Source organism: Oryctolagus cuniculus, chromosome 12 (assembly GCF_051225735.1).
Source record: "Oryctolagus cuniculus isolate XC-2025 breed Fujian yellow rabbit chromosome 12, ASM5122573v1, whole genome shotgun sequence".
Classification (NCBI taxonomy): Eukaryota; Metazoa; Chordata; class Mammalia; order Lagomorpha; family Leporidae; genus Oryctolagus; species Oryctolagus cuniculus.
Genome location: NC_142878.1, coordinates 33,865,708 through 33,873,384, shown reverse-complemented (window position 1 = coordinate 33,873,384; position 7,677 = coordinate 33,865,708). Strand labels below are relative to the sequence as shown.

The 7,677-nt window shown below is 40.0% G+C and overlaps 1 long non-coding RNA gene across 1 annotated transcript; it reads right to left on the bottom strand.

The window, feature by feature from the left end:
• Positions 1-1,270: 1,270 nt before the first annotated feature.
• LOC127491011 (uncharacterized) lies at positions 1,271-6,293 on the bottom strand. The gene is made up of 2 exons (XR_016217358.1): positions 6,138-6,293; positions 1,271-4,888 (listed from the first exon to the last, which is right to left on the bottom strand). It is a non-coding gene; the product is annotated as an uncharacterized LOC127491011 (long non-coding RNA).
• Between the last annotated feature and the right edge of the window lie 1,384 nt (positions 6,294-7,677).

Here is a 7,677-nt window from a genome sequence, read left to right as displayed (position 1 = left end):
CACTAAAAGTTTTAGAAAACTTCTATGACCATATAGAGTCTGCTTTTAATTAGATCTAACACCATTTGTTTATAGATTGGTTCCCAGTGGTAGGCTGAATTGAACTTAACCTACTCATTAGTCACCAAATATTAAGTAATCAGCTTAAGCAAACAGCTGTTATGTTAATTTAGAGGTATTAAGCTGCTTATAATGAGCCAACAACTGAATGGAAGGGGAAAGTACCTAACTATATATAGGACTCTATCTGTGCTCCCTTAAAGAATGATTTTCAGACTAAATAAGTACAGTGCAACAACCAAAGCCAAAATTTCACTACCATAACAGTGTCTTAAAGTGTTAAAGAGTTCAAGATAGTGAAATTAAAAGTAAAGGGAAAGGAAAAGCTTAATGCTTCATCACTGTTTTAGTTTTAAATGAAGCATGCCTTTGTCCCCAGTTGTATGGCTTATAATCACTACATTTTCTAGAGGACACATAATTTACTAAACTAAATGTGGTAGTTGAAAACCCATATAAATATGTCCATGGCAGAGTTGGTAAGAAATATTTTTGGATGAATAAATAAAATTGATGGAAATCATTTTCAGTTTCTCAAAATAAATAATTTTCATTTATTCTTAAATTTTCTAAAGGGAAAAATTGTACCTTTTTAAATCACCAAAATAACTTCTTAAATGCTTAACTTACATCAATAAAGCATTTGCCTAAAGATCAATTGGTAAAAATAAACTGTTATAATGCTTTTAGTTTACTCACATGACATAATCTAATTTTAAATTGAACATGTTATATTTTTTTAAAAGATTTTATTTTTGTTTTATTTATTTAAGAGGTAGAACTACAGATAGAGGGAGAGAGAGAGAGAGAGAGAGAGAGAGAGAGAGATAGGCCTTCCATCTGCTCGTTCATTGCCCAAATGGCTGCAATAGCCAGAGCCATGCCTTTCCGAACCCAGGAGCCAGGAGCTTCTTCAGGGTCTCCCACGTGGGTCAGGAGCCCAAGCAGCTGGGCCGTCTGCTGTTGCTTTCCCAGGTCATAGCTGAGAGCTGAATCAGAAGGGGAGCATACAGAACATGAACCTGTATTATCTAAATGAGGTTGTACTGCTATTTCTGACACAATTTCAGCTACAATTAATGTAATAATACCACTAATGATAAATCTAACAAAAATTAAGTACTTGCTATGTGCTGGGGACAGTTTACTGCCAGGTTATATTCATCAATGTGTCGCGTCCCTCGACCAGCAAGGAAGACACGACCCGAACTCTTCTTCAAGCAGTTTATTCAGGAACCTTGAACAAGCTTCTTCTTCCGCCTCCTTCCCTCTCCCATCCCTCTTATAGCCATCAGCACACCAATCAAAAGCAGCCAAGTGGCAAGGATTGATAGGTACAGCAATGCGGAAGCCGGAAGGGAGCTCAGCCATCTCCTTATTAGGAGTTGTTTGTTTCTCGCCAGTCCTTCCGGGAGAAAGGAGCCGGCGCCATCTTTAGGGTGCGGTGCAATGGCTCCCCACAGTTCCCCCTTTTTGTTTTAGAACCAGGCATCTAAGGATTACAGGAGAAGGTAGGGGTCTGTCCCCCACTGCCAGGCATCCACCTGGAACAGCATCCTTTTCGCGGGGGTGGGATCTGGGATGCCAACCCACATGCAGACAGACTTGCCTTCCAGAGAACGTAATGGCTCGTTCTCTCTGCAGTGCTTTGCCTCGCACCCTGCACCCATGCCTAGCATTCAAGGAAGGCCAGCCATGCTTGCGGCGATTGTCCAGCCTCAAGGGCATAAAAGGCTTGAGCTATCCTGGCCAATTCCCACCGGGTGAGCTGTCCTCATCCTGCACAAACACCACAGGCAAAATAACACAACAAGTAACAGCAACCCCGTCAAAGCTCCAAGTCCCGCCCACTCCTTCAGGCTGGAGACGGCTGTGCGGATCCAGGATGACAATCCAGATGCGAAGGAGACATCCACACGTGTGGAGTTGATGGTGACCACGGCAAGGCACAGTTGCTTCAAGGTGTAGTCAAATTCTGCGGACCAATTCTGCAAGAGCATCTGAGACAACTGTTTAGAGTAATTTGCTGCCTGAGTCATGTTATCGTACTGAACAGAGGTCACACACAACCCTGAAAATTTCCACTCACATCCTAGCTGAGCAAGCTGCCAGAGAGTATCCACCTGCTCCTGTACCAAATCCACACGCTGATTAACAATCATCAAGCCTCCCTTTATTTGTGCATTTAAGGATGTCTGAGTATCCAAAGCAGCAGCCATGGAGGCCGTTAAATTATTCAGGGTATTAGCAGTTTGAACTGTCCCTGTGAGCGCTATAGCAGCTGTTGTAGTGCCCACAGCTGCAATGGAAATGGCGGTTATAACGGCTGCAGCAACGATCCCAATCAGCAATGTTATCATAATGAAGATCGAGGGGCTGCTTTGTGACATTGTCTGTTTGCCGCACCAGTCGCTCAGGTAACCATCGAGAATATAGAAACATGTCCACGTCCCCATATTAAAACAGGGTCAGGTCCATACCATTGAGCAGTTAGAGGGTCTTTCCACTTCACATAGACTTGTCTTTTGGTTTCAGGTTGCCAGTGACGATCAGCTGCAGTTTTCCCTTGATTATCCAGTATTAGAAAATTTAAAATGAAAAGAGCATGTGATAGCCATTTTTGTGGGGAATATGCCATGGTCCCGTATTCCCCCTTTTTTATTTTTTGTAAATAATTTTTTAATGTGGCATGTGCTCGTTCCACAATACCTTGTCCCTGGGGATTATAAGGAATCCCGGTGATGAGAGATGTGGAAGTTAGTACAGAAGTGCTTAAAAGAGTTGGAAGTATATGCTGGGCCATTATTAGTTTTTATCTGTATAGGGGTTCCTAGAACAGCAAAGGCCTGAAGGCAATGAGAGATGTTTGGCAGCCTCGCCGCATTGCGGGGTGGCAAAAACAAAACCTGAACATGTATCTAAAGAGACATGTATGTATTTTAGTTTACCAAATTCAGAAAAATGGGTAACATCCATCTGCCAAAGCTGATTAGGCATAAAACCTCTAGGATTTACACCATAATAAGGGACCGGGAGAAATGTGACACAGGAAGGGCAGGATTTTACAATTTGCCTTGCCTGTTCCCAGGTGATTCCGTATCTTAATCATAAGGTTTGGACATTGAGGTGATGGAAATCATGACCATGGGATGCTTCTTAGACTTTGTCAGTCCCTCTTTAAAGGATCTGGCTACTGAGCCAGAGACTGGAGCAGCTAGAAAGAAACACGTTTATAGCTGAAGTTTAGCATCATTTCACATCTTGGCACCACTTTTAATCTAAACAGCCCGATTGGTTATTATCTCTGCAAGATGAGAGATATATCTTTTGACATCTCCAGGGGCCCTCTGGAGATACCAAAAGTCCAGAGAATTTAGAACTTTGATTTTCAGAAAGTCTGTTAAAGGTGCCAAGAGAACTTAGAGTATCTGGTCAAAATAGAATTCCTTAACATTTAGTCAGGGCGATTTTAACACTTTTAGACCAGATCTGATCATAATAATATTTAACATAACTTTTTAAGACTTAATACTTTTTATCAATCATAACTTAACAGACAGTAGAGTACACATTTACTTGGCAGAACATGAATTTTTAGGTAAACCAGAAATACAAAAACCTTGAACATAAGAGTTAGCACATGAAATTATCACATAACTCAGAACTATTTAACAGAGTTAAAAAGAGCTTACACGACCTAACTTTAGAAATGGCAGAGTAACTGATTAAGCAGACACTGTTAAAAAGAGACGTTACAGTTTTTGCAACAACAGATTTTAAGATTTACAATTGAGACCATTTCCAGATAATTAATAACATTAGTACACATTTTAAAAAAATCCCATTGTTATAACAGAAGATCAGACTTCAACTTTAGGTTAGTGTAATTTTGGCATTAACATTTAACTTATAGAAAACTCTGTAAACAATGTTTTAAAATCGTAAACTTTTTACAACTTTTCATGACTTGCTCACACCTTCTGAAACTTTATACCTGTAGTTACTTTTACAGTCTTGAATTATCATGTATGGACAACCTATGAGAATACATGCTGGCAAACTTAAAAGTCTTATCAAATTTAAGATGTTAAAAGTACACATAATACATTTTCCATATTTTACTTAGCACCGATGCCTGGATAACTTAAAACACTGAGCTATTAATGAATACCACACCATTATCTGAATTAAAAGTCAAAATTACATTCCCATGCTTTTAAGTAACATAAGGAAGGATAACACCACTTGGGCAGCAACAGTCACTAGTGCATATTTACAACTTTGAAAAGATCTTCATCCTTAAGAGAAACAAGTTTAAAGCATACCAAAGACATGTAAATATAAAACTGAGCAAGTGAACCAAAGGGCGTTTGCATTAACCCAATTTTCTGAACCAATCTGTATTGGCTTACTTGAGTTAACAACATAAAGGCTTGTATACACAGAATTTACTCTCATTTTTATAAGACTCTAGCTGAAAAGCAAAAACATGAATACAACATAGATTTGACATCATTTACTACATTTTAATACACTTTGTATAATTTGAATTGACTCAAACAGCTGTTACTTTAACAAATTTAGAGTCCCATCCTTTGAGAGTTCCAGGGATCCAACTGGAAGCCCCAAAGTTGAAAGACTCGGTTTAGAATTTAAACTATCAGAGAGTCAAACCATTTTAGTCAAAAATTAGTACGTTTAACCAAGGCTGTGGACTAGATCTAATCAAAGTTAGGTACTCACTCAAACATTAAAGATATAACGTAAACAGCTTCATGGTGCAGTTTTTCCAATCAAGACTCATACTGGCAATAGAAAAATGCGAAACCTTCAAGACACATGAAAACTCTCATTAGATAAGTTAGCTACAGCAGCACAGAAAAGAATTGATTATCAGCGTATGAGCCCATTGCTTAAGTTTTTATTAACTGTAAAGAGAAAAACCCATCAAGTTGGAAAGGGTTATCGAATTAAGACTTTTCTCTAGGTCAAGATACCTGTGGAATTTTTCCTCTCTCTTTCTCCTGGCCTGTCACGTCCCCCTTTTTGTTTTAAAAGATATTCTTTCAGTGTGCGGTGTGCTCGCTCAATTATGCCCTGGCCCTGAGGATTGTATGGCAATCCATGGACAAGTTGAACCTCCATTTTTTGGCAAAAGGTGGTAAAGGTTTGAGATGTATATCAGTTTTTAGCACCTGGGGTCTCCCCCAGGCGGCCCATGCATCCAGACAATGAGCAATCACCTGACATTAGGGATACAATTGGGCTAGAAGGTTTAATTGGTCCTGCGGTTTCCAATATCTTTAATGCGTTCACCACATATAAGGAATCTGACAACAACTGGTAATGGCTCAGCAGCTGTAATTTTTGGAAATCCTCATTTGCCGATTCAATTCCCGTACTTGCTTTATACCAGACTCTTTGTTATCACCACACTCTTCAGACTCACTGCTGCTTTCTGAGCTACTTTCTGCACTAGTACTACTTACTAAGGAGGGGCTACGCAACTCGGAAAGATCGGGGTACAGTTTTTTCCTAGTTCTTTTCCGACTCTCCTTCAAAGTTTTCCCTTTTTCACTGGCAGCTCTCTCGGAGCGCTCTTCCTGAAGCTCCTCCAAGGCAGCTTGACCGCTCAGAATAGCTTCACTATACCGCTCATCCTCGAGGCATGCTCGCACTAACTTCCATATTGGTCTCACTCCCCTTTCGAGATTACCCTGTTCGAATGCAAAATCCAAATCCCTGCCTAGTTTGTCCCATGAAGGGATAGTAAGGCTTCCCGAAACCACATACCAGGGTGCAATGGTATCGCAGTTACGTAAAAACCTATGCAACGTACTAGGCTTAAGTTTCAAACCGTTTTCCCGAAGCAGCGCATTCAGCGCCAGAAAAATTGGATGGGACTGTGAATTACCCACCGTCTAAAATTTTACTCTTTCCCTGGCCACGGGTCAGAGCTCCTTCTGCTTTTGTCGCAGAACTTCCTCTGCTTTAATCGCAGAGCTATCCTCCCGCTATTGTCGCAGGACTGCCCGCTCTTATCGCGGATCCCCACCTTATTTTCCTGGGGGACTTACCAGCGCTGCCCTGACTGCAGGAAGTTCTGAGTTCGCGTTTGAGATGGTTCCCCGTACGGGCCACCAGTTGTCGCGTCCCTCGACCAGCAAGGAAGACACGACCCGAACTCTTCTTCAAGCAGTTTATTCAGGAACCTTGAACAAGCTTCTTCTTCCGCCTCCTTCCCTCTCCCATCCCTCTTATAGCCATCAGCACACCAATCAAAAGCAGCCAAGTGGCAAGGATTGATAGGTACAGCAATGCGGAAGCCGGAAGGGAGCTCAGCCATCTCCTTATTAGGAGTTGTTTGTTTCTCGCCAGTCCTTCCGGGAGAAAGGAGCCGGCGCCATCTTTAGGGTGCGGTGCAATGGCTCCCCACATCAATGCATCATGTTCTTATAACAAGCCTGTGAAGAAGATAAATATCTGATTATATATAACATTTATTTATAAGATCAATAGATTATTATTTATATAAAGAAATATAATTTTTAAAATATAAATGACTATTTCAAGAAGTTGAATAACTGCACCTGGGTGATCCAATCCAAAAGATTCAGAAGATAAAATTTAAACCCAAAATTCTCCTTTGCCCCTGTCACTGTCAATTCACATCATGTGAGACTAAAAATGATTTTGCCAGAATAAAACAGTCTTAGAAAAATAATATTTTCTTATTTGGCTACAAAATGTAATATACAAAAGGTCTAAGTGGATTTTTTATAAAATTATTTTAAGTGCATCATTGGTGTTTAGCCCAGCATTTAAGAATGCTTTGTACTACGTTGGAATACATAGGTTCCATACCCACCTTTGACCCCTGATTCCAGATTCCTCCTAATTCATATTTTGGGGAACAGTGATGATTTTTCAAATAAATGGGTTTCTACTGCCCATGTGGGAGACCTGGTTTAGGTCATAAGGTCTTGGTTTTGCCCCTTGGGTCTATACCTGGCTCTGCCGCAGCCCAGCCCCAAATGTGAAAACTTAAGAGAGTGAACCAGCAAATGGGAATCCTTCTCCCTCTCTGTCAAAAAATAAATAAGTATACATTTTTAAAATATATCACTATATATATTTTCTTTTTTGATTTTAAATGTTTATTAATAATATAAAGATAACAGACTTCATATAGTTCATAGACACAGTTTTTTTAAATTTATTTGACAGAGTTAGACAGTGAGAAAGAGAGACAGAGAAAGGTCTTCCTTCCGTTGGTTCATCCCCCAAATGGCCGCTAAACACACATACATAGATAGGTGGACCAATAGATGATAGATAGAAGATGATAGAATCAAGTGCTACACAACATTTCCATCAGTGAAGAACCTTGTGTATGATGATGTCCATATAAAATTATAATGGAGCTGAAAAATTCATATCACCTAATAATATCAGAGGCATAATAGCTTCATAGTGCTAGATTTTAGCCATGTACTTCTAGTGGTACTGGTGTAAACAAATCTACTGGTCCTGCAGTTAAAGTACAAGTGTAATACAGGAAGGAAGGGAATATCCTTGTGTCTTTACAATTCTATCCATAAATCACATTGAATCTGC